Source organism: Bos indicus, chromosome 17 (genome assembly GCF_029378745.1).
Source record: "Bos indicus isolate NIAB-ARS_2022 breed Sahiwal x Tharparkar chromosome 17, NIAB-ARS_B.indTharparkar_mat_pri_1.0, whole genome shotgun sequence".
Taxonomy (NCBI): domain Eukaryota; kingdom Metazoa; phylum Chordata; class Mammalia; order Artiodactyla; family Bovidae; genus Bos; species Bos indicus.
Genome location: NC_091776.1, coordinates 35,193,877 through 35,220,605, shown reverse-complemented (window position 1 = coordinate 35,220,605; position 26,729 = coordinate 35,193,877). Strand labels below are relative to the sequence as shown.

General features: G+C 39.9%; 1 long non-coding RNA gene across 2 annotated transcripts in view; it reads left to right on the top strand.

Moving 5' to 3' along the window:
- The window catches only part of LOC139176708 (uncharacterized), a 195,732-nt gene that overhangs the window by 114,928 nt on the left and 54,075 nt on the right, over nucleotides 1-26,729 (top strand). The window contains exons 1-3 of one of the 2 annotated variants that reach the window (XR_011561119.1): nucleotides 1,029-1,403; nucleotides 15,379-15,488; nucleotides 16,689-16,858. This is a non-coding gene — a long non-coding RNA (uncharacterized lncRNA). Of the gene's footprint in view, nucleotides 1-1,028; nucleotides 1,404-15,378; nucleotides 15,489-16,688; nucleotides 16,859-26,729 lie in introns of those variants that run through there. The other variant, XR_011561120.1, reaches the window with a different exon arrangement.

The following is a 26,729-nucleotide window of genomic DNA, read 5'->3' as shown; positions in this document are numbered from 1 at the left end:
ACAGAAATATGGATCTAGAGTTAAAGAAGTCAGGGTTGAATATAAGTCATCAAGGAAGTCATCAGGAAGTCATCAAGGCATAAAGGTAACACTTTACAATCAATATGAATTGTTGTGTTAGTCACACAGTCGTGTCTGACTCTTTGTGACCCATAGACTGGGGGCTGCCAGGCTTCTCTGTCCATGGAATTTTCCAGGCAAGAATACAGGAGTGGGTTGCCATTTCCTTGTCCAAATGAATAACTTAGATCAACAGAAAAAGAAAAGAGAAAAGCAAGTGGAAGATGAACCCCAGGAAATAGCAAGACTCATAAATGAGTTAAGGAATAAGAACCAGCAAAGAGACTGAGGAGGACTGACCACAGAGATAGGAGAAGAATAAAATGGGAGTGTTCCTCAGGAGAAGGAGAAGCATCATTTTATCCTGATTTCTGTGTTATGGAGCGGTCAGGTAGAATGGGTAAAGACAAAAACCTTCAGCATTAAGGACTTTAGAGAGAGCAGTTTCAGTAGAAGGGTAGATGAAGTATCTGGTACATTATTTTCCTCACCTCAACCTGTGTCTCCTTAGCAGGCATAAAGTAGGGCACCTACTTGCACCTCTATTTATAGTATCAGTTTCTATACTTTTGACAACTAGAAGCAGATTTCTTCATTTTCCCTTTTTCCTTCTTCCTTGTCCCCAAGCATATTGAGATTAATCTTCCTCCTATGTGAAGTATTATTCTCTTCTCCCCTACATATCCTATAGAAGATAACTACTGTTTCTTGGCTTTTTTGCACAAAAATTCTGGTTAAGAAAAAAAAGGAAGCACCTTTCTATTCTTATCTGAACAGAAGCTCTCTGGACAGCTTCATTTGTATTAGTGAACTTTGCAAATAACACTCCTATTGTACCCTCCCTCCATCATCAAGACTGTGTGCACACGTCAGATGATCTGGTTAAAGACAATTTGAGTAAAAAAATTTGATTGAAAAGACAAATTGGTAGACACCCAGAACTGGTTATAAACTCATATTTCCAGTTACTTGTTTTGCATCCTTTGTATTTTGATGTTTATTTTACTTTATAATGCCAAGTCACATAAAGAGACAGTGACAGAGCACAACCCCTGTGCAGCCCTTAGCACCACTGTTGCTGTTGTCCCATACCCCATTACCAGGTAATATTTATTACTTGGAGACCACTAATGGTTGCTCGGCCATTGGTTGGTGCCACAACATGCCCCTCCCCCAAGTGAGCAACTGTCAATGAGTGACTGTTGGTGGTCCTGCTCAGCCATTGGTTGCTGCTGCAGTGGGCCCCTCCTCCAGGCAACCAACTGCCAATGAGTGACCTTTAGTGGTTCAGCGGTCAGCCAACAGTCAATGGAGTGGTGGTCACCAGGCAGGCAGAGAGTGAGGTATGAGACAGATCCCAGCCTTCTTCCTGGGGCCCTCCAGCTCACCAGGCTTCTGGATGAGGGAACAGGTGGGGGGCTGTGTCCTGTAGGGCTCCAGAGCCCTCACCAAGACCACCTGCTGGCCCGGCCCAGGCTTTGAGGTGATGGTGAACCTCTCCCCCATCCCTGCCTGTGTAACCTAAGGGCAGTGACCTCTCTCTCTGGGTCACAGTCTACAGGACCTGGCCCCCACCACCTGGGTGGCCTGAGGAGCCCAGGGCCAGTTAGATCCTGGACACCTGGCTTCCTCAGCGATGACAACTGGCCCTGAGGAAATCACCAGATGAGATCTACTCCTCTTAGCTAGGACCTGGACCTTGGAGGGTGAAAGCTGTGTCTAAGGATCCAGCCGTTTCTTGTCAGAATAGAGAATAACATTCATTTCATGAGATTTATAAGAGCACCATTACTGACCATGACCTGACCTTTAGAACAAAGGATTTGACACCCAAGAAGTTTACAAAAACTAACCACACCCTTCCCTCACCTTTCCTAGAAAAGGGCTTCGCTGAAAACTTTTTGAGGAGTTTGGGATTTTTTAGAGCTTGAGCAACCAATCTCGTTGCATGGCCCTCAAACCATTCTGTGTTCCAAATTCCCACGTTTTGGTATTATTCGGCCTCACCGTGTATCTGGCACATGGACTTGTGTTTAGATAACAGGACTAGTCCTACATATATTGGAGGCTTTCTAAGTACAGAAAAATTACAACAGCAATGGCCAAAAAAAAAAAAAAAAAACCTAAATTTTTTTCTTTTACAAAATGGTTATGGGAATCACATTAAGATCAGAAATAAATTGTGATGTGAAGCATAATACAGGTCACAGCAATCTGTTTAGCCCTAAGGCAGTAAACATTGAGAGAGGCTGGAGAACTGCTTTTTGTGATATGAGCTGGTTGTGTGAATGTAAGCTTTAAGCTTCAGAGAACTATGTGGAAGCTGGTTTGGGGATTTAGCAAGTTGATTACAAAGTTGGTCCTAGATGTATTGAATTTAAGGTTCTAATCTAGAGAGAGGTCTTGATGGAAAAGCCAACCAGAAATGTGTAAATGGGAAAGGGAAATCTGAAGAAAAATTGAGGCTGGAGGAGATTTGAGAGTCAATCCATGAAACTGTGGGGCTGGTTAAGATTAGCAAGGTAGAATACAGGGTGAGATAAAAGGTTTGATAATACCCATTTCCCAATCTTCCACAATATAGAATGTGAACTTTTAGCTAAGCATGTCACCTCCTGAAATCAAAGACCACACTTCTCAGCTCACCATAGAGCTGTTGACCACATGATCAAGTTCTTTTTGAATTATGTGTTGTCAGGAGTGTTTATAGAACTTCTAGGACAGAGCATCCCCTCTTTCTCCTTCCTGGTGCTTGGAATGCAGAGGCAGTGGCTGACTCTAGCCATCACATTGGCATGGGGTGTTCTTGAGGAAGTCACACGCAGTGGGCCAAGTAGTAGAAGGACCTGTGGTTCTGTTGAAATTATAAGCCTGTTATGTACCTACTCTGGACATTCTGTAAACTAGATTTTCTTTTACTAGAAAGAATAAACCCTTGTGTGTGGAAGCCAAAGTCTTCATTACTTTCAACTGAACATAATCTAATATAGATTCAGGGTGTAAAAAAGGAAGAGGTACTAAAGAAAAAGACAAAGAAGGCAAAATCAGAGAGGTAAAAATAGGAGGATTAGGACAGGGTATATCAGAGAACCAATGGGAAAAAAGATTGAAGGATATGAAGTTTTAATACCTTCTGAAGGTTTTAAATACTGAAGAGAGAATGATCATATTTCTTTGTAAGTATATTAAAATTATGAGGAAAACAAATTATTAATCGTAACTGATTGTGCATCATTTATTTAGTGTTGCAAACACCTAGAACTTACAATTTTCCATTATTCTAAAAGACTTTATCATTTACTTTATAATGCATTTCTTAATTCTCTTTCAATTGAGGCTAACCTGAGCCAGAAACCCTCATAAATTATATTTCATGTTTCAATTTGACTATGACTGTATTATATAATGGATAGTGGCAAAGAAGCAACAAAAAATCTGTATGTTTATGTATTTTGGGTATAAACTCTTTATTGGTCATATCATTTGCAAATATTTTCTCCCATTCACTAGGTTGTCTTTTCATTTTGTTGATGGTTTCCTTTGCTGTGCAAAAGCTTTTAAGTTTAAATTATGTCCCATTTGTTTATTTTTGCTTTTGCTTCTTTCACATTGTTTATATTTGGTGTGAGAAAATGTTCTAATTCTTTTTTTTTTTTTTTTTACATGCAGCTGTCCGGTTTCCCTAACATCATATGTCTTTTCCTCATTGTATATTCCTGCCTCCCTTGTCATAGATCACTTGTCCATGAATGTGTGGATTTGTTTCTGGGCACTCTATTCTGTTTTTGTGTCAATACTATACTGTTTTTATTACTGTAGCCTTATTGTATAGTCTGAAGTCAGGCAGCATGATACCTCAAGCTTTGTTGTTCTTTCTCAAGATTTCTTTGGCTAAACAGAGTCTTTTGCAGTTCCATATAAACTTTAAGATTATTCTAGTTCTGTGAAAAATTTCATGGGTATTTTCATAGCGATTGTATTAAAGCTGTAGATTACTTTGGGACAGCTCTTACAACTCAACATCAAAAAACAGAACACCTGATTAAAAATGGGCAGAAAGCTTGAATAGAAATTCTTCCAAAAGAGACATACAGATGGCCAACAGACACATGAAAAGATGCTCAACATTGCTAGTCATCAGAGAAATACAAAATAAAATCACAATGAGATATCACCTCATACCTGTCAGAAAGGCTATCATCAAAAAGACCACAAATAACAAAAACTGACAAGGATATGGGGGAAAGAGAATCCTTGTATATCATTGGCAGGAAGGTAAATTGGTGCAGCATCTATGGAAAACAATACGAAGGTTTCTTAAAACTAAAAACAGAACTACTATATGATCCAGCAGTTCCTCTCCTGAGTATATATCCAAAGAAAACAAAAACACTGTTTGGAAAAGATACATGCACCCAGTATTCAGAGCAGCATTATTTACAATAGCCAAGATATGGAAGCAACCTGTGTCCATCAGTAAATGATTGGATTAAGATGTGACATACACACATAGACATAGGAATATTAATCAGCCATAAAAAGAATGAAATTTTGCCATTTGTAACAATATAGGTGGACCTGGCAGAGAAGGCAATGGCACCCACTCCAGTACTCTTCCCTGGAAAATCCCATGGACGGAGGAGCCTGGTAGGCTGCAGTCCATGGGGTTGCTAAGAGTCAGACACGACTGAGCGACTTCACTTTCGCTTTTCACTTTCCTGCATTGGAGAAGGAAATGGCAACCCACTCCAGTGTTCTTGCCTAGAGAATCCCAGGGACGGGGGAGCCTGGTGGGCTGCCATCTATGGGGTCGCACAGAGTCAGACACGACTGAAGCAACTTAGCAGCAGCAGGTGGACCCAGAGGTTATTATGCTTAATGAAATAAGTCAGACAAAAAGACAAATAAAAATAACATATAATTTTGTGTTATCACTTATATATGGAATCTAAAAATGAAACAAACAAATGAATATAACAACAACAAAAAAGACTCACAGATATAGAGTTCAAACTAGTGATTACCAGCAGGGTGAGGGGAGTAGGGGAGGGACAAGATAGGGATAGGGGATTAAGAGGTACAACTTCTGTGTATAAGATAAGTAAGCTACAAGGTTGTATTGCATAGCACAGATAATATAACCAATATTTTATAACTTTAAATGGAGTATAATATATTAAAATATTGAATCACCATATATTGAAGCTAATATAATATTTTAAATCAGGTGTACTTTAATAAAAAAATCACTGTGCAAAATGAAATTTATAAGCCTCTAGAAAAGTTAATGGTAGTGAATACTTCAGGTATTCTGAATGATACAGTTATACTGGATATTTTGTGTAGGGTTCAGTATCTTTGTTCTGAGCCAGGAAATTTATATCTATCTTATTGATAATGTTCATCTCACAAAATGAGGATGCTGACTGGAATATAATTTTATTAAAAGAGAGTTTCATATCAGTTCAGTCACTCAGTTGTATTTGACTCTTTGCAACCCCATGGACTGCAGCATGCAAGAATTCCCTGTCCATTACCAGCTCCTGGAGCTTACTCAAACTTATGTCCATCGAGTCGGTGATGCCATCCAACCATCTCATCTGCTGTCATCCCCTTCTCCTCCCACCTTCAATCTTTCCCAGCATCAGGGTCTTTTCCAATGAGTCAGTTCTTCACGTCAGGTGGCCAAAGTATTGGAGTTTCAGCTTCAGCATCAGTCCTTCCAATGAATATTTAGGACTGATCTCCTTTAGGATTGACTGGTTGGATCTCCTTGCAGTCCAAGGGACTCTCAAAAGTCTTCTCCAACAGCACAGTTCAAAAGCATCAATTCTTCGGTGCTCAGCTTTCTTTTATAGTCTAACTCTCACTCCATACCTGACTACTGGAAAAACCATAGCTTTGACTAGAGGGACCTTTGTCTCTGCTTTTTAATATGCTGTCTAGATTGGTCATAGCTTTTCTTCCAAGGAGCAAGCATCTTTTAATTTCATGGCTGCAGTCACCATCTGCAGTGATTTTAGAGCACCCCCCCCCCAAAAAAAGAATTTGGCTTAAAACTCAACATTCAGAAAACTAAGATCGTGGCATCCATTCTCATCACTTCATGGCAAATAGATGGGAAACAATGGAAACAGTGAAAAAAGAGAGTTTACAATTGCTTAAAATCCAAAGTTGGATAAGATTTTCATGCAAGTGTTATGGTCCTTTAATGGACTAGAACCTGGTGGTCCGGAGTCAACAATAAGAAAGTGAGAGAAAGAAAGAGGTTAATATTCCCTGGGTTATGCAGAAAACCAATAAAACCCTAGGACAGGGCTTGTATAGCTCACGTAGGCACAGGGCGCCCTCTCAAGAGGTCTTGAGAGGTCTTGAAAGCCCGGGCAGGAAAATGAGCACGGCAGGCTTCCACACTCCAGAGAATCAGCCAGAAAGAGAGATATAGAGATAAAGAAGGAGACGGGGACCCAAGTCTCTAGTGGAACAAGGATGCTTTATTGAACTCTGTGTGAGTATATATACCGTATTACAAGGTAGCTTCTTCAGATAAAGATCAAAAGACCAGACTTTACACGTCACCAAGGAAACAAGGAGTAATAGAGGCCATAAAGCCAAAGACAATCCATATCAAAAGAGGGTCGTAAATCACTTTCACCATATGGAAAAGCTAATGAAGGAAATCTTCTAATTCCTGACAGGAACTTATAAGGAACAGAGGGCTCATGAGAGACAGAAAACAGCACACAGGAATCCTACTGTTAAACATTCCGACACGCAGGCAGAAACATGAAGTTTAAAAGATTTTCCAAATCAGTAAGAATATTCTACAAAAGCAGAATTTCATATTATTTGCTTTCTTCTTTTTACTGAAATATAGTTGACTTACAATATTGTGTTAGATTCAAGTATACAACATACTAATCTGATATTTCTATATATTATGCACATAAAATGTTACTACAATATTATTGACTGTATTTACAATATATTGACTATGTGTGTGCTCAGTCACTCAGTAGCGTCTGATTCTTTGTGACCCCTGGACTATAGCCCACCAGGCCCCTCTGCCCATAGGATTTTCCAGGCAAGAATATTAGAGTGGGGTGCCATTTCCTCTTCCAGGGGATCTTTCAAACTCAGGGATTGAACCTGAGTCTTTTGCATCTCCTGCTTTGGCAGGTGGATTCTTTACCACTAGTACCAGCATATTATTGACTATAATGTTGTACATTATATTCTTACGACTTAGAATATAATGGTACTTTGTGCCTCTGACTCCCCTTCACCTATTTTGCCCATCTGACTTACTCTTTATATTGACTTGGAGTTACCATATTTTAAATCCATTTTAAGAGTAGTGACCTACTTCTGATAGTATATTAAACTTAGAGTATCTAATTAAGAAGAAATTAAGAAAATATCTATTAGGAAGGAAGAAAGAATAGGATATTATAGTCAACTGAATTTTCTGGACAATCCAAAATCAAATAAAATGCTTTTAGTTTCAATTACTACATTTGAGAGAGTCACTTTACATTATATTCTTTCCAGTCTTTGTAATTAAGGTACAATATACTACAACTATAATTGCATATTTTGATGCTTAATTTTCAGTGTCTTGAGAGCAGTTTGGAAATATAGGTATAGAAAGAATGAGGATTATATCCTGGGATTCAACTCTCAATATTATAGATAAGGAACTGAGGCTCTGAAAAGTCAAAAGCATAAACACATGAGTGCATCCACATATGCATTCATAATAGGATGCAGATTTATATCCAAGTATCAAACTAAACAACTGTTATTTTTATAAGATTTCAAGGAGAGTTTAATAAAGCACAAGAATTTTAATTTTTAACAAATGTGATCATCATGAATTTTCCTCTACTCACACATACAAACAAAATTCATATTTATTCTCTTTCACATAATATATTCAAAATTACCCATAGCTTGATGACTGTAGAACTGGATGTTTGAACCTGTAGTATTTTGAAGTCTCTAAAGAACCTTCCAGATGTTCAAGCTGGTTTTAGAAAAGGCAGAGGAACCAGAGATCAAATTGCCAACATCTGATCATCAAAAAAGCAAGAGGTTTCCAGAAAAACATCTATTTCTGCTTTATTGACTATGCCAAAGCCTTTGACTGTGTGGATCACAATAAACTAGAAAATTCTGAAAGACATGGGCATACCAGACCACCTGACCTGCCTCTTGAGAAACCTGTATGCAGGTCAGGAAGCAACAGTTAGAACTGGACATGGAACAACAGACTGGCTCCAAATAGGAAAAGGGGTACGTCAAAGCTGTATATTGTCACCCTGCTTATTTAACTTCTATGCAGAGTACATCATGAGGAACACTGGGCTGGAGGAAGCATAAGCTGGAATCAAGATTGCTGGAGAAATATAAATAACCTCAGATATGCAGATGACACCACCCTTATGGCAGAAAGTGAAGAGGAACTAAAGAGTCTCTTGATGAAAGTGAAAGAGGAGAGTGAAAAAGTTGGCTTAAAGCTCAACATTCAGAAAACTAAGATCATGGCATTTGGTCCCATCACTTCATGGGAAATCGATGGGGAAACAGTGGAAACAGTGTCAGACTTTATTTTTCTGGGCTCCAAAATCACTGCAGATGGCGATTGCATCAATGAAATTAGAAGACGCTTACTCCTTGGAAGGAAAGTTATGACCAACCTAGACAGCATATTAAAAAGCAGATTGGATACTTCCCAGCAAGTCATGACTCTTTAGAATGTAGAGGAATTCCCCATTATTTTCAGCTTTGTGCTTTAGTTGAAATTTCAAGGCAATAGAAAAAGTTCTATTCCACTTGTGTTTGATTATGTGCAGTAATTTTCATGGGTTGTGTATAAAATGAAAAAATTGAATTAGCTCATTGTTCTGAGGTCACTTCTATTAATTAAAAAAAAAAAAATCCTAGTACTTATCCTGAATTCCTTTCTTTGATAGTCTAGCTTCTTGAGAAAATAAATCAGGAAATAAGCCCCTAAAGTTCTCAGAGCAAGTAAAAATAATATTTAAGCCTCCCCTCTCCCCAGCACACACAAGCCTGAGTACTTATTTAGCAGGAAATTCCCCTGGGTCTTTCCTCCATCCCTATTTACTCTGCCTTTCATATACTGCTCAGATTTAAGTCTCTAAATACTACAAAGTTAGTGTTCCTTTGTTTGCAAATGACAGAATTCACCCCAAAAATGCTTGTCAGTTAGTTGCAAGCAATCGAAAACCTGAGTCAAAAACGCCCTTTAAAAGTAAAGGAAATGTTTCATCCATGTAAGTGACATATCTAGAGGCTTCCAGCAAAGTTGGATCCAGATTCTCACCAAGAACCTGTTTTGGGGTTTTTTTGTTTGTTTGTTTGTATGTTTTCTGCATGGTTTTGGCTTTATCTTAAATACAACTTCCCTTACAGTTGTAAGGTGTCTGTCAGAAGCACCTGACACTTCAAGTCTCCTCCATTATGTCCACTGAATATCTTTTTTTGCTAACTCCTAAGAATGACAAAGGGAACTTACTCAGAAGTTTCCAGAAAAAAATCTCTTAATAGATCAGTCAGGACAAACTAGGTCATGTGTTCACTTGTGCATAAATAACCCTATCCAGGATAATGAGGCATGCTAACTAGCTTCAGTCTGGATGCACTGTAGAACTGAGATTTAGGATCAGTTCTATTCAAAACACAGGATTGGAAATATGGCAAACTGTTAGGAAGGAGGAAGTAAAAAAATGGACACTGGGAAAGCATCAAGAAATCAACATTCAACATCACCAAGAAATCAACAATCAGCAACAATCCACTACATCAACATAAGGGATAAAGCAGGACTTATTGTCAGAATATGGCGATGTCTTAGAGAATCTGAGGACAGGAGTGTTATGGGCCTGAAGAAGGAATTGCATTGGTAATAAGATGTCCATCATGAATCTTTGCACTTTTTTATTGCCTCATAATGACACAGATAACCACGATGGTGTGATGACTAATCTAGAGCCAGACATCCTGGAATGTGAAGTCAAGTGGGCCTTAGGAAGCATCACTACAAACAAAGCTGGTGGAGGTGATGGAATTCCAGTTGAGCTATTTCAAATCCTGAAAGATGATGCTGTTGAAGTGCTGCACTGAATAGGACAGCAAATTTGGAAAGCTCAGCAGTGGCCACAGGACTGGAAAAGGTCAGTTTTCATTCCAACCCCAAAGAAGGGCAATGCCAAAGAATGATCAAACTACCACAGAATTGTACTCATCTCACACGCCAGCAAATTAATGTCCAAAATTCTCCAAACTAGGCTTCAGCAGTACATGAACAGAAAACTTCCAGATATTCAAGCTGGATTTAGAAAAAGCAGAGGAACCAGAGATCAAATTGCCAACATCTGTTATATCATGAAAACAAGAGAAGTCCAGAAAAACATCTACTTCTGCTTCATTGACTATGTTAAAGCCTTTGACTGTGTGGATCATAACAAACTGTGGAAAATTCTTAAAGATATGGGAATACCAGACCACCTTACCTGCCTCCTGAGAAACCTGTATACATGTCAAGAAGTAACAGTTAGAACCAGACATGGAACAATGGACTGGTTCCAAATGGGGGAAGGAGGAGTACATCAAGGCCATGTATTGTCACCCTGCTTATTTAACTTCTATGCAAAGAGCATCATGTGAAATACTGGGCTGAGTGAAGCAGAAGCTCAAATCAAGATTGCAGAGTGACATATCTATAACCTCAGATATGCAGATGACACCACCCTTATGGCAGAAAGCAAAGAGGAACTAAAGAACCTCTTGATGAAGGTGAAAGAGAAGAGAGAAAAAGCTAGCTTAAAATACAACATTCAGAAAACTAAGATCATGGCACCCAGTCCCATCACTTCATGAGAAATAGATGGGGAAACAATGGAAACAGTTGCAGACTTTATTTTCTTGGGCTCCGAAATCACTGCAGATCATGACTATAGCCATGAAATTAAAAGACACTTGCTCCTTGGAAGAAAAGCTATGACAAACCTAGACAGCTTATTAAAAAGAAGAGATATCACTTTGCCGACAGTCAAAGCTATGGTTTTTCCAGTAGTCATGTACAGATGTGAGAGGTGGACCATAAAGAAGGCTGAACACTGAAGAATTGATGCTTTTGAACTGTGGTATTGGGAAAGACTCTTGAGAGTCCCTTGGACTGCAAGGAGATCCAACCAATCAATCCTAAAGGAAATCAACCCTGAATATGCATTGAAAGTACTGATGCTAAAGCTCCAACACTTTGGCCACATGATGCTAAGAGCTGACTCATTGTAAAAGACCTTGATGCTGGGAAAGATTGAAGGCAAGAGGAGAAAGGGACAACAGAAGCAGAGATGGTTGGATGGCATCACGGACTCAATGGACATGAGTTTTAGCAAGCTCCAGGAGATGTTGAAGGACAGGGGAATCTGGCTGCTGCAGTTCATGGGGTCACAAAGAGTCGGACACGACCGAGTGACTGAACAACTTATTAAGCGTCTGCTTTATAAAGGACAGGCCATGTGGTGGGCTTATATGATGGCTTCTCAGTTCATGTATCACAGTTATAGACACACTGAGAATTAACATTCTTTCTATCTCCAGAATCCACATTACCCAAGAAGGACCCCTGGTTAACCTATCAGAGGCACAGATCACCATAAAAATAAAAAAAAATTAAAAAAACTTGCTTTTTCTAGGAATCTGTGTATCAGGGATCTTGGCAGCTTTAATACAATCTGTCTGCCCCAGAAGTAACCACCTGAGACTGACATATCACCATACTTGTCTGTAATAAGAGAAGGAAAAGGAATATACAGATCAGACACAAGAATCTAAGAGTATGGTAAAGCATCAGAACAGACAGTTCCACATAACACAATGGATCGTATTCATGATGATAGTTCCAGGTCATTATACTGGGTTCACTCTATTCTAGTTAAATTGAAATTTTACTCTTGTGGAATAAGGTATGGCCATCATTATACTAGTTAATATAACCTACAGCCTCCCTATTTGATCTTTTGTGGTTTCCTTAATCACTGTACATTGTCCAGATTGCTTGTTAAGATTCCCTTCATTATGTGTATCTGCAGTTATTTCTGACATTGGTTCTGAATCACTATAACTGTTTCTAACATGAATCCTTTCAACAAATATTTCCTTCTTACTAAACACTGTGCTTGCCTTCTCCCATAATATATGTAGTTTTATCTATATAATTTTGACTGGCTGATGAAGGTATGTGTGTTATTTATCTTAGTTCCCAGAGGTGGATTTGTTGTCAAACTATTTATAGATTTCCTTATTCCCAGGTTCTAGTTACAAAACTCAATATATCTGCTGAATGATTTGTCTATGTTGAAGTCTGATTCACTTGAGAAGTAATGTTGTGTTTATGCTGAAGGACCCTCAAGCACACAGTGCTGGAATAAACAGACTTATTACCAGAGAAATGAAAATGAATTATTCTCATCTATAAGTGTGGTAGGAATGCTGAGAAGCTAGACACAGGCTTGCCTCCCTTGAGGCTTTGTTCTGCCTTTCCTTCAGTTGGTCTAGATTCACAGACCTTTCTGGAGAGAGGACAGCAGGGTGGGTAAGAATGCAGACTCAAGTGTCAGGATACTGGGTAGTGATCAAGGACATGAGCTGGCTTAGAATTTCACTTCTCTGAGAAAGTCTGGGGAAAGTATTTGACTTTTTCTCTCTCAATTTTTTTCCTTTATACAAGGGTAATAATAATAAAAGGCTTCCCATCTGACCCAATGGTAAAGAATCCCCCTGCCAATGTAGGAGACATGGGTTCAATCCCTGGGTTGGGAAGACCCCCTGGAAAACAAAATAGCAGTCTACTCCAGTATTCTTACCAGAATAATCCCATGAACAGAGGGGCCTGGTGGGCTATAGTCCATGGGGTCACAAAAGTCAGACACAACTTGGCAACTAAACAACAACAATAGTAAATAATACCACCTACCTCCTAGGGCGGTTGCATGCGTGTTTGTGTGTGCTCAGTCATGTCTGACTCTTTGTACCCCCTGGACTGTAGCCCACCAGGCTCCTCTGTCCATGGAATTCTCTAGGCAAGAATACCGGAGTGGGTTGTCATTTGCTTTTCCAGGGAATTTCCCAATCCAGGGATCAAACCCACATCTCTTGCATCTTCTGTATTGTCAGATGGATTCTTTACTACTGTGCTACCTGAGAAGCCCGGGAAACCCTAGGGCAGTTATAAAAATCCAAATTAAGAGCTTAGTATAGTGCCTATATTCAGTACACTGCCCTCTATAAATTTCTGTTCCTTTCATCCTCCTTCCTAACTTTTCTTTTCTTTTAGAAAAAGGAAACTTTTATTTTTGAATAGGCATTAAACCTGAATTTGATGCACATCACAGGTAATCTGCTAAAAGATTGCAAAGAGGTCAAGAAGTCTCATCCCTGTATATAGACATGCAGATACAATGAATTATATATAGGTTTGCAAGATAAACGATAACTAGTCCAGGTAAGATGATTTGATAGCATAACTGATTCACTTTACTGTACCCCTGAAACTAACACAACATTGACTGTAAATCTACTATACTCCAATCAAAATTTTAAAGCAAACAAACAGAAAACAGTTTTAGGTGTACAACATAATGATTTCATATTTGTATACACTGCAGAATAATCACCACAGTAAGTCTAATTCTTTTCAGTCTTAATGAATCTTTGTAAACCAATGTAAGACATCCGGAAAATTTCTCTATTCTTGACTATAAAATCATCCTTACACTTTTCTGGAAATCACCTCTCTTAGTGAAATCCTGTCTCTTGGTCAGTTCAGGTTTCTTTCTAAAGAGCAAAGGCCAAATTCCTTAGTGGCAACTGGTGCTTTATTCTGCTCTAGAGATGAAATTGCAGGCCTGTTCTTCCTCTCTGTGTTCTGGAAAATGCCTAATACCTAAAACCGTCTGATGCTAATTAAGAATTAAATAGTAATCACAGTTTGAATTAAAGACTGAACAGTGACTCTGTGTGTCATAATACTTACCCTCCTTAGGCATTACCTTTAGTTATAGTGACAAGCTCTTGTAATCAAAGTAGAGCAAATACTATATCCACATAATAAAAGCAAACACTTAGGGATAATGGGATAAAACAGCTGCCCCTGAGACAGGGCCCGGGAGTCACCACACTCCACACAGCCACCAGAGCCTGTCAGAGCTAACTTCAGGAGTCTGACTCACACTAACCAAACTCACAGTACACGGATCAAATGCCCAAGAACCTTTGTTTATAATAAAGAGGAAAGTCACTCAGCAGACTGGATATTTGTAGTTTAGTAATTCTTAGCTTCCTTTCAAGTTCAGAGACCCCCTTTACCCTGCAGTGCTCTCACAGTTTGTCTGAAGGGATTTGGTTCTAAGAAATACCTCACCATCATAACTTTGTGATTTGTACCCAAAGGAGGCCCTGAATGTAATGATCTCTGGGTCTCTATTTTATTTACATATCACATCACAACATGTTAAGTGGCATCTTAAGGTATAAAGGACTTTGATAGAATTCAAGACACCCATATATAAAAACATTGATGTGAATATATATTTACAATGTGCATCTCACCAGAATGTGAGTTTAGGGTGGAAAGAGGGAAAAAATCATGGAGAAAGACAAGTTTCTGAAGCACAATGTATGGAATGATTTTATGACTAAAACTTCTTAGTCTTAAAGCAGCAAGGCCAGTTGGATCCATAGTTTCTGTAATTGCACTGCCCCCTTGTGGTAAGATGGCTTAATTTGTTGGCTGAAAGGCGGGTTGGAAGAGGACAGAGGCTGGAACAATGCAAGGGCAGTAGGTCAGATGAGAAATAAAACAGAAGCTCCCTGGAAGAGTGCCAGGAGATTCTGCCATTGAGAATGTTGGGGAAGCTCCTGGCACCTGCAGGGGCTGCTTTTATTGCCTATCTATGATGGCCAGCTCTCTCCAATTCCTTAGGACAGAGAAGATTTTACTTTGTTTTTGCTTTGCTTTGAATCCCTGTATAGGGTGGTTATCATAATACTGAGTCACGTTGCTTATCCACCACCATCTCCTGCACTCATCAGCTTGGAGAAATGTAGCCTAGGAAGTTAAATGACACTAGACCAGAAGCATACGCTTGGCAGAGAAGATGGCATAGTAGCTCAATAGCCCAGAGGAAGGTCCTGTGCAGGACATTTTACCCTTTTTAACTCCCTTGGAGGCTTTCAGCCAAGGAGGGGCTTGGAACTTGTTTATAATTTATGCTCATCTAATTCTAGTGAGGTGAGGAGGCCTACAATGTATATGATCTTCAGAGAGATGTTTGCAAAGTAAAGAAGACTAGAAGCAGTTGCGGAAGGAGCAGAGGATGCAGTGACTGTGGTACCAGGTGACTTCCACATTAAGCATTACATTTAGTTCTAAATTTCTTCATAATCAAGTAAAAACGGGAAATACAGAGTTATATAGTTTGCATTGCCTGGAAAGAGAAAATATAACCCTCCTTCAGAGAGGCACATGCGATGGGATGGAGGTGTCAATTTCAGCTATGGTGGTAATCATTTTGCAATATATAAGCATGTCAAATAAACATGCTATGCTGTGGCTCAGAAGGTAAAGAATCTGCCTGCAATGTGGAAGACCCCGTTTGATCCCCGGATTGGGAAGATCCTCTGGAGAAAGGCATGGCAACCCACTCCAGTATTCTTCCCTGGAAAATCCCATGGACAGGGGAACTTGGTGGACTACAGGCCACAGGATCACAAAGAGTCAGACATGACTGAGCAGCTAATACACATACACCTTAAACTTACAGAACATTATATGTCAATTCTCAATGAAGCTGGACAAATTTTTTAATCATTTTAAAGAGAGAGAGGTATGTATTCTGGCATTAGATTCCAAGAGGAAATAATCCAGTAATTTGAAACCTGTAAATAAACACTGAACTGAAAAACATCCAAATACACAGTCGATTTTCCTCCAAGGAAGCTTGTAGACCTACTAAGTATTAGACATGATGAGTAGTTCTTATTTACCTGCAGTTCCCAACCTCTAGTGGGGCCTCTAGTGGGCCATGTAGTTATTGCAAAGTGTCCCTGAATTTAGATTCTGCTGCTGCTGCTGCTGAGTCGCTTCAGTCGTGTCCGACTCTGTGTGACCCCATAGACGGCAGCCCACCAAGCTCCCCTGTCCCTGAGATTCTCCAGGCAAGAACACTGGAGTGGGTTGCCATTTCCTTCTCTAGTGCATGAAAATGAAAAGTGAAAGTGAAGTTGCTCAGTCGTGTCCGACTCAGCGACCCCATGGACTGCAGCCTACCAGGCTCCTCCGTCCATGGGATTTTCCAGGCAAGAGTACTGGAGTGGGTCACCATTGCCTTCTCCAGAATCTAGATTCTAGATGCATGATTTCAGGAGTGAAAAAATGTTTTGTGCAAATGTACTAACACTTTTCATAAATACAAGGACAACCAGAACCAGAAAAATATAAACGTATGTAGAAGAACTACTGAACTCATACTAGCTTTTAATTATTATATTACTATATTTTCTTAATTTGGTTTACTAACAATACAATTATTTAAAAGTTTAGGGGCAGTCCTAAGATGGCGGAGGAATAGGACGGGGAGACCACTTTCTTCCCCACAAATTCATCAAAAGAACATTTGAGCGCCGAGAAAATTACACAGAACAACTTCTGAATGCTGGCAGAGAACATCAGGCACCCACAAAAGCAACCCATTGTCTTCAAAAGGAGGTAGGACAAAATATAAAAGATAAAAAGAGAGACAAAAGAGGTAGGGACAGAGATCCATCCCTACAAGGGAGTCTAAAAAAGAGAGAAGTTTCCAAACACCAGGAAACACTCTCTCCTGTGGGTCTGTGGTGAGCCTTGGAATCTCAGAGAGCAAAATAACCAGGAGGAAAACTAAATAAATAATTAAAACCCACAGATTATGTGCCTAATAGCAACTCCCAGTGGTGCAACAGCCCAGATGTTCGCATCCCACACTAGCAAGCCAGGAAGGGACAGGGAGGAGCGGGCGGCGTTACTTAGGATAAGGGCCTGGCCTGAATGCCCTGAGGGCAATCTGAGGGAACTAGCTTGAGATAGCAACCCAGACTGTGGGATAGCTATCCTGGGATCCCATGAAAAGTCCTAACCACGTGTACCCCAATGTTCATCCTGGCACTGTTTATAATAGCCAGAACATGGAAGCAACCTAGATGTCCATCAGCAGATGAATGGATAAGAAAGCTGTGGTACATATACACAATGGATATTACTCAGTCATTAAAAAGAATACATTTGAGTCAGTTCTAATGAGGTGGATGAAACTGGAGCCTATTATACAGAGTGAAGTAAGCCAGAAAGAAAAACACCAATACAGTATACTAACACACATATATGGAATTTAGAAAGATGGTAACAATAACCCTGCATGTGAGACAGCAAAAGAGACACAGATGTATAGAACAGTCTTTTGGACTCTGTGGGAGAGGGAGAGCGTGGGATGATTTGGGGGAATGGCATAAAAACATGTATAATATCATGTAAGAAACAAATCACCAGTCCAGGTTTGATACATAATGCTTGGGGCTGGTGCACTGGGATGACCCAGAGGGATGGTATGGGGAGGGAGGTGAGAGGGGGTTTCAGGATAGGGAACATGTGTATGCTCATGGCGGATTCATGTTGATGTGTGGCAGAACCAATACAATATTGTAAAGTAATTAGCCTCCAATTAAAATAAATACATTAAAAAAAAAAAAAAAAAGTCCTAACCACCGCCAGGCACACTCACAGAACAAAGGACTGAGCAGAGCCAGCCGGCTGCGGACCAGCCCATCCCCCGCTGGAGACAGGCAGGTGAGGGCAGCCAGAGCAGGAAGGTGGCAATAGCGGCCCTAGAGAGGCAACCTATACCAAACTGCAAGCAGACTTCATTGCTAATCAAGACTTCTTGGGATTCTGGACAGTTGACATTAGCTGGGAAGGTCGCAGCCAGGAATCAGCTTCCCAGAAGAGACACAGGGCACACTGAGAAGGCCCGCCCATTGTACACCCAGAAAACCGAGCGGCTGGGACGGGAAAGGGGATAAGTCGCAGCCTTCAACTGGGGGTGACCACGCGCCCCAAGGACCTGTCACCTGAGCTGCTCAGACCTGGAACGGACGCAAAACACAGGCCCAACCAAGTCTGCACCTTTGTGGAGTACCCGAGAACCTGAACCTGAGCGGCTTAGACCTGGGAAGTGCATGCAAACCAGGGCCTGCATCAGACAGTTCCCGGCAAAGCAACCTAGAGTCTGAGCAGTGTAGACTGGGAAAGCACACACGCTGTGAGCAGGGCAAACCCAGTGTAGCTGAATCACTGTGAACACACGCCAGTGATATTTGTTTGCAGTGTTCCTCCCTCCCCAAAGAATGACTGAACAAGCGAGCCTGAAAAAAGTGACCACCACCGCGTCCCTTGTGTCAGGGCAGAAAGTAGACACTGAAGAGACCAGCAAACAAAAGCAGCTAAAATAAACAGAGGGAACCACTTTGGAAGTGACAGGTGCAATAGATTAAAACGCTATGTCGGTAGTTAGCACCAACTACTTAGGAAGGGGCCTATAGACCATGAGATGTACAAGCCAGACCAAGGAACTATCTGAAAATGAACTGACCACACACTGTACACAACAGGTCCAGAGAAAGTCTTTGATATATTTTTACTATTATCATTTTTTTAATTAAAAATTTTTTTATTTTTTTTTTTTATTTTTAAGTCCCCATTACTCCTTTAATTTTCATTCCTACTACTACCTTGCCAAAAAAAAAAAGACCCTATTTTTAAAGCAAACTTCATATATGTATATTTTATAATTTCTGTGACTGTGTTTTGTTGTTTGTTTAGTTGGTTGGGTTTTTTTTTGTTTTTTTTTTTAATATTGTATTTTTGATAATCTAACCTCTACTCAAGATTTTTAATCTTTGCTTTTTGGTATTTGTTATCAACTTTGTACCTTTAAGAACCCAATCTTCAGTATCCAATTTTACTTGGGAGTGAGATCACTGGCCTGACTGCTCTCTCCACCTTTTGACTCTCCTTTTTCTCCACCAGGGGGCCTCTATCTCCCCCCTCCCCCTTTTCTTCTCTACCCAACTCGATAAATCTCTTTGTGTGTTCCGGGCTGTGGAGAACACTTAGGAAACTGATTACTGGCTGGATCTGTCTCTCTCCTTTTGAATCCCCCTTTTATCCTTCTGGCCACCTCTGTCTCCTTCCTCTTCTCTTCTCTGTGTAACTCTGTGAACATCTCTGAGGGATCCAGACTGTGGAGAGCAAATAGGGAAGTGATTACTGACTAGCTTGCTCTCTCCTCTTTTGATTCCCCATCTTCTCCTCCTGGTCACCTCTATCTCCTCCTCCCTCTTCTCTTCTCCATGTAACTCTGTGTACATCTCCAGGTGTCCCTCACTGTGGAGAAACTTTTCATCATTAACCTAGATGTTTTATCATCGGTGCTGTATAGATGGAGAAGTCTTGAGGCTACTGTAAGAATAAGACTGAAAACCAGAGGCAGGAGGCTTAAGTCCAAATCCTGAGAACACCAGAGAATTCCTGAATCCAGGAACATTAATCGATAGGAGCTCATCAAACCCCTCCATACCTGAACTGAAACCAAGCGCCACCCAAGGGCCAACAAGTTCCAGAGCAAGACAAACCACGCAAATTCTCCAGCAACACAGGAACATAACACTGAACCTTAATATACAGGCTGACCAAAGTCACACCAAACCCACTGATATCTCAAAACATATCACTGGACACTTCATTGCACTCCAGAAAGAAGAAATCCAGCTTCACCCACCAGAACACTGACACAAGCTTCCCTAACCAGAAAACCTTGACAAGCCACCCGTCCAACCCCACCCACAATGAGGAACCTCCACAAGAAAGAGGAACCACCAACTGCCAGAATACAGAAAGGCCATCCCAAACACAGCAATATAAACAAGATGAAGAGTCAGAGAAAGACCCAGCAGGTAAAGGAACAGGATAAATGCCCACCAAACCAAACAAAAGAGGAAGAGATAGGGACTCTACCTGATAAAGAATTCCAAATAATGATAGTGAAAATGATCCAAAATCTTGAAAACAAATTGGAGTTACAGATAAATAGCCTGGAGACAAGGATCAAGAAGATGCAAGAAAGGTTTAACAAGGACCTAGAAGAATTGAAAAAGAGTCAATATATAATGAATAATGCAATGAATGAGATCAAAAACACTCTGGAGGGAACCAAGAGTAGAATAACAGAGGCAGGAAATAGGATAAGTGAGGTAGAAGATAGAATGGTAGAAATAAATGAAAGAGAAGGAAAAAGAAAAAAGAATTAAAAGAAATCAGGACAACCTCAGAGACCTCTGGGACAATGTTAAATGCCCCCACATTCGAATCATAGGAGTCCCAGAAGAAGAAGACAAAAAGAAAGACCATGAGAAAATACTTGAGGAGGTAATCGTTGAAAACTTCCCTAAAATGGGGAAGGAAATAATCACACAAGTCCAAGAAGCCAGAGAGTCCCAAACAGGATAAACCCAAGGCAAAACACCCCAAGACACATATTAATCAAATTAACAAAGATCAAACACAAAGAACAAATACTAAAAGCAGCAAGGGAAAAACAACAAATAACACACAAGGGGATTCCCATAAGGACAATAGCTGATCTTTCAATAGAAACTCTTCAGGCCAGGAGGGAATGGCAGGACATACTTAAAGTGATGAAAGAAAATAACCTACATCCCAGATTACTGTACCCAGCAAGTATCTCATTCAAATATGAAGGAGAAATCAAACGCTTTACAGACAAGCAAAAGCTGAGAGAATTCAGCACCACCAAACCAGCTCTCCAACAAATGCTAAAGGATCTTCTCTAGACAGGAAACACAGAAAGGGCGTATAAACTCAAACCCCAAATAATAAAGTAAATGGCAGCGGTATCATACTTATCAGCAATTACCTTAAATGTAAATGGGTTGAATGCCCTAACCAAAAGATAAAGACTGGCTGAATGGATACAAAAACAAGACCCCTACATATGTTGTCTACAAGAGACCCACCTTGAAACAAGGGACACATACAGACTGAAAGTGAAGGGCTGGAAAAAGATATTCCATTCAAATAGAGACCAAAAGAAAGCAGGAGTAGCAATACTCATATCAGATAAAATAGGCTTTAAAACAAAGGCTGTGAAAAGAAACAAAGATGGACACTACATAATGATCAAAGGATCAATCCAAGAAGAAGATATAACAATCATAAATATATATGCACCCAACATAGGAGCACTACAATATGTAAGACAAATGCTAACAAGTATGAAAGGGGAAATTAACAATAACACAATAATAGTGGGAGACTTTAATACCCCACTCACACCTATGGATAGATCAACTAACAGAAAATTAGCAAGGAAAAATAAATTTTAAATGATACAATAGACCAGTTAGACCTAATTGAGGTCTATAGGACATTTCACCCCAAAACAATGAATTTCACCTTTTTCTCAAGTGCACACACAATCTTCTCCAGGATAGATCACATCCTGGGCCATAAATCTAGCCTTGGTAAATTAAAAAAAAAAAAAAAAATTGAAATCATTCCAAGTATCTTTTCTGACCACAATGCAGTAAGATTAGATATAAATTACAGGAAAAAATCTATTAAAAATCCCAACATATGGAGGCTGAACAACACGTTGCTGAATAACTAACAAATCACAGAAGAAATCAAAAAAGAAATCAACATATGCCTAGAAATGAGTGAAAATGAACACACAACAACCCAAAACCTATGGGACACTGTAAAAGCAGTGCTCAGAGGAAGGTTCATAGCAATACAGGCTTACCTCAAGAAATAAGAAAAAAAGTCAAATAAATAACCTAACTCTACACCTAAAGCAACTTGAAAAGGAAGAAATGATGAACCCCAGGGTTAGTAGAAGGAAAGAAATCTTAAAAATTCGGGCAGAAATAAATGCAAAAGAAACAAGAGACCATAGCAAAAATCAACAAAACCAAAAGCTGGTTCTTTGAGAAGATAAATAAAATTGGCAAACCATTAGCCAGACTCATCAAGAAACAAAGGGAAGAAAATCAAATCAACAAAATGAAAAATGAAAATGGAGAAATCACAACAGACAACATAGAAATACAAAGAATCATACTACTACTACTACTAAGTCACTTCAGTCATGTCTGACTCTGTGCGACCCCATAGACAGCAGCCCACCAGGCTCCCCTGTCCCTGGGATTCTCCAGGCAATAACACTGGAGTGGGTTGCCATAAGAGACTATTAAAGTTCTCTTGATGAAAGTGAAAGTGGAGAGTGAAAAAGTTGGCTTAAAGCTCAACATTCAGAAAATGAAGATCATAGCATCCGGTCCCATCACTTCATGGGAAATAGAGGGGAAAACAGTGGAAACAGTGTCAGACTTTATTTTTATGGGCTCCAAAATCACTGCAGATGGTAACTGCAGCCATGAAATTAAAAGACGCTTACTCCTTGGAAGGAAAGTTATGACCAACCTAGATAGCATATTAAAAAGCAGAGACATTACTTTGCCAACAAAGGTTCATCTAGTCAAGGCTATGGTTTTTCCTGTGGTCATGTATGGATGTGAGAGTTGGACTGTGAAGAAGGCTGAACGCTGAAGAATTGATGCTTTTGAACTGTGGTGTTGGAGAAGACTCTTGAGAGTCCCTTGGTCTGCAAGGAGATCCAACCAGTCCATTCTGAAGGAGAGCAGCCCTGGGATTGCTTTGGAAGGAATGATGCTAAAGCTGAAACTCCAGTACTTTGGCCACCTCATGCGAAGAGTTGACTGATTGGAAAAGACTCTGATGCTGGGAGGGATTGGGGGCAGGAGGAGAAGGGGACGCCAGAGGATGAGATGGCTGGATGGCATCACTGACTAGATGGACATTAGTCTGAGTGAACTCCGGGAGTTGGTGATGGACAGGGAGGCCTGGCATGCTGCAATTCATGGGGTCACAAAGAGTCGGACACGACTGAGCGACTGATCTGATCTGATCTGATTAGCAACTTTATGCCAATAAAATGGACAACTTGGAAGAAATGGACAAATTCTTAGAAAAGTACAACTTTCCAAAATTGAACCAGGAAGAAATAGAAAATCTTAACAGACCTATCACAAGCACAGAAATTGAAACTACAATCAGAAATCTTCCAACAAACAAAAGCCCAGGACCGGACGGCTTCACAGCTGAGTTCTACCAAAAATGTAGAGAACTAACACCTTTCCTATTCAAACTCTTCCAGAAAATTGCAGAGGAAGGTGAACTTCCAAACTCATTCTATGAGACCACCATCACCCTAATACCAAAACCTGACAAAGATGCCACACACAAAAAAAACTACAGGCCAATATCACTGTTGAACACAGATGCAAAAATCCTTAACAAAATTCTGGCAAACAGAATCCAACAACATATTAAAAAGATCATACATCATGACCAAGTAGGTTTTATCCCAGGGATACAAGGATTCTTCAATATCCACAAATCAATCAATGTAATACACGACATTAACAAATTGAAAGATAAAAACCATATTATTATTTCAATAGATGCAGAGAAAGCCTTTGACAAAATTCAACATCCATTTATGATAAAAACCCTCCAGAAAGCAGGAATAGAAGGAACATACCTCAACATAATAAAAGCTATATATGACAAACCCTCAGCAAACCTTATCCTCAGTGGTGAAAAATTGAAAATATTTCCCCTAAAGTCAGGAACAAGACAAGGGTGCGCACTCTCACCACTACTATTCAACATAGTTTTGGAAGTTTTGGCCACAGCAATCAGAGCAGAAAAAGAAATAAAAGGAATCCAGATTGGAAAAAAAGTAAAACTCTCACTGTTTGCAGATGACATGATCCTCTACATAGAAAACCCTAAAGACTCCACCAGAAAATTACTAGAACTAATCAATGATTATAGTAAAGTTTCAGGATATAAAATTAACACAGAAATCCCTTGCATTCCTATACACTAAAAATGAGAAAACAGAAGTAAAAATTAAGGAAACAATTCCACTCACCATACCAACGAAAAGAATAAAATAGTTAGGAATATATCTACCTAAAGAAACAAAAGACCTATATATAGAAAACTATAAAGCACTGGTGAAAGAAATCAAAGAAGACACTAATAGATGGAGAAATATACCGTGTTCATGGATTGGAAGAATCAATATAGTGAAAATGAGTATACTACCCAAAGCAATCTATAGATTCAGTGCAATCCCTATCAAACTACCAACGGCATTTTTCACAGAACTAGAACAAATAATTTCACAATTTGTATGGAAATACAAAAACCTCAAATAGCCAAAGCAATCTTAAGAAAGAAGAATGAAACTGGAGGAATCAACCTGCCTGACTTCAGGCTCTACTACAAAGCCACAGTCATCAAGACAGTATGGTACTGGCACAAAGACAGAAATATAGATCAATGGAACAAAATAGAAAGCCCAGAAATAAATCCACGCACCTATGGACACCTTATCTTTGACAAAGGAGGCAAGAATATCCAATGGAGAAAATCTCTTTAACAAGTGGTGCTGGGAAAACTGGTCAACTACTTGTAAAACAATGAAACTAGAAAGCTTTCTAACACCATACACAAAAATAAACTCAAAATGGATTAAAGATCTAAACATAAGACCAGAAACTATCAAACTCCTAGAGGAAAACATAGGCAAAACACTATCTGGCATAAATCACAGCAGGATCCTCTATGACCCACCTCCCAGAATATTGGAAATAAAAACAAAAGTAAACAAATTGGACCTAATTAAAATTAAAAGCTTCTGCACAACAAAGGAAACTATAAGCAAGGTGAAAATACAGCCTTCAGAATGGGAGAAAATAATAGCAAATGATGCAATGGACAAAGAATTATTCTCAAAAATATACAAGCAACTCCTACAGCTCAATTCCAGAAAAATAAATGACCCAATCAAAAAGTGGGCCAAAGAACTAAACAGACATTTCTCCAAAAAAGACATACAGATGGCTAACAAACACATGGAAAGATGTTCAACATCACTCATTATCAGAGAAATGCAAATCAAAACTACAATGAGGTACCATTTTACGCCAGTCAGAATGGCTGTGATCCAAAAGTCTACAAGCAATAAATGCTGGAGAGGGTGTGGAGAAAAGGGAACCCTCTTACACTGTTGGTGGGAATGCAAACTAGTACAGCCACTATGCAGAACAGTGTGGAGATTCCTTAAAAAACTGGAAATAGAACTGCTATATGACCCAGCAATCCCACTGCTGGGCATATGCATCGAGGAAACCAGAATTGAAAGAGACACACGTACCCCAATGTTCATCGCAGCACTGTTTATAATAGCCAGGACATGGAAGCAACCTAGATGTCCATGAGCAGACAAATGGATAAGAAAGCTGTGGTACATACACACAATGGAATATTACTCAGCCATTAAAAAGAATACATTTGAATCAGTTTTAATGAGGTGGATGAAACTGGAGCCTATTATACAGCATGAAGTAAGCCAGAAAGAAAACCATCAATACAGTATACTAATGCATATATATGGAATTTAGCAAGAAGGTAATGATAACCCTGTATGCGAGACAGCAAAAGAGACATAGATGTATTGAACAGTCTTTTGGACTCTGTGGGAGAGGGCGAGGGTGGGATGATATGGGAGAATGGCATTGAGACATGTAAAATATCATATGTGAAACGAATCGTCAGTCCAGGTTTGATGCATGATACAGGGTGCTCGGAGCTGGTGCACTGGGATGACCCAGAGGGATGGGATGGGGAGGGAGGTGGGAGGGGGGTTCAGGATGGGGAACACATGTACACTCATGGCAGATTCGAGTCAATGTATGGCAAAACCAATATAATATTGTAAAGTAAAATAAATAAATTAATTTTTAAAAAATAAATAAAAGTTTATATTACTAGTAGGTCCTTGTGCTTTAAAATACTGTGACCCATTACGGGTACAGACTATCTAGATGGTGTTACTGATCTGAGCAGAGAAGTCAGACCCCTCCCTACCCTCACCCTAAACCACCCACACACACCTCCCCAGTCACTGCTCTCAACAACAGGTTTTTCATTTTCTGAGATGAAGTCCAAGGAAGGCACTCCTGTGCTCGGATGCTCCGGGGCTTTGTTCAGTAATCAGCTTTGTGGTTTCAGGAGGCCCAAAACTACTTCAGGGCTTTCCACTCCGAGCACTTTGTTCAGGAAGCTTGAGAGACTTGTTGTGGTTTCAGAAATGACACACTTGAAGTTCTGGAGTTGGCATAAACTACTGCTCCTGCTCAAAGGTAGGAAGAGCGGCAGCCAGAGGGGCTGGTAGCCTGAAAACCGAAGCTGTGGTTGTCTCCACAGACAACTGCTCTTCAGCAAGCTTGCAATTGCTCCACACCCCTTTCATGTGGGCAAAGAAAGAACTTTATCAGACATTAAGTCTCTCTCCTCTTGAAATATCGGGGTGAGAGGAGAGGAAGTTGGGCAGTAAATCGGGGCAGAATTTACAAGAGTGAAAATCACGTTT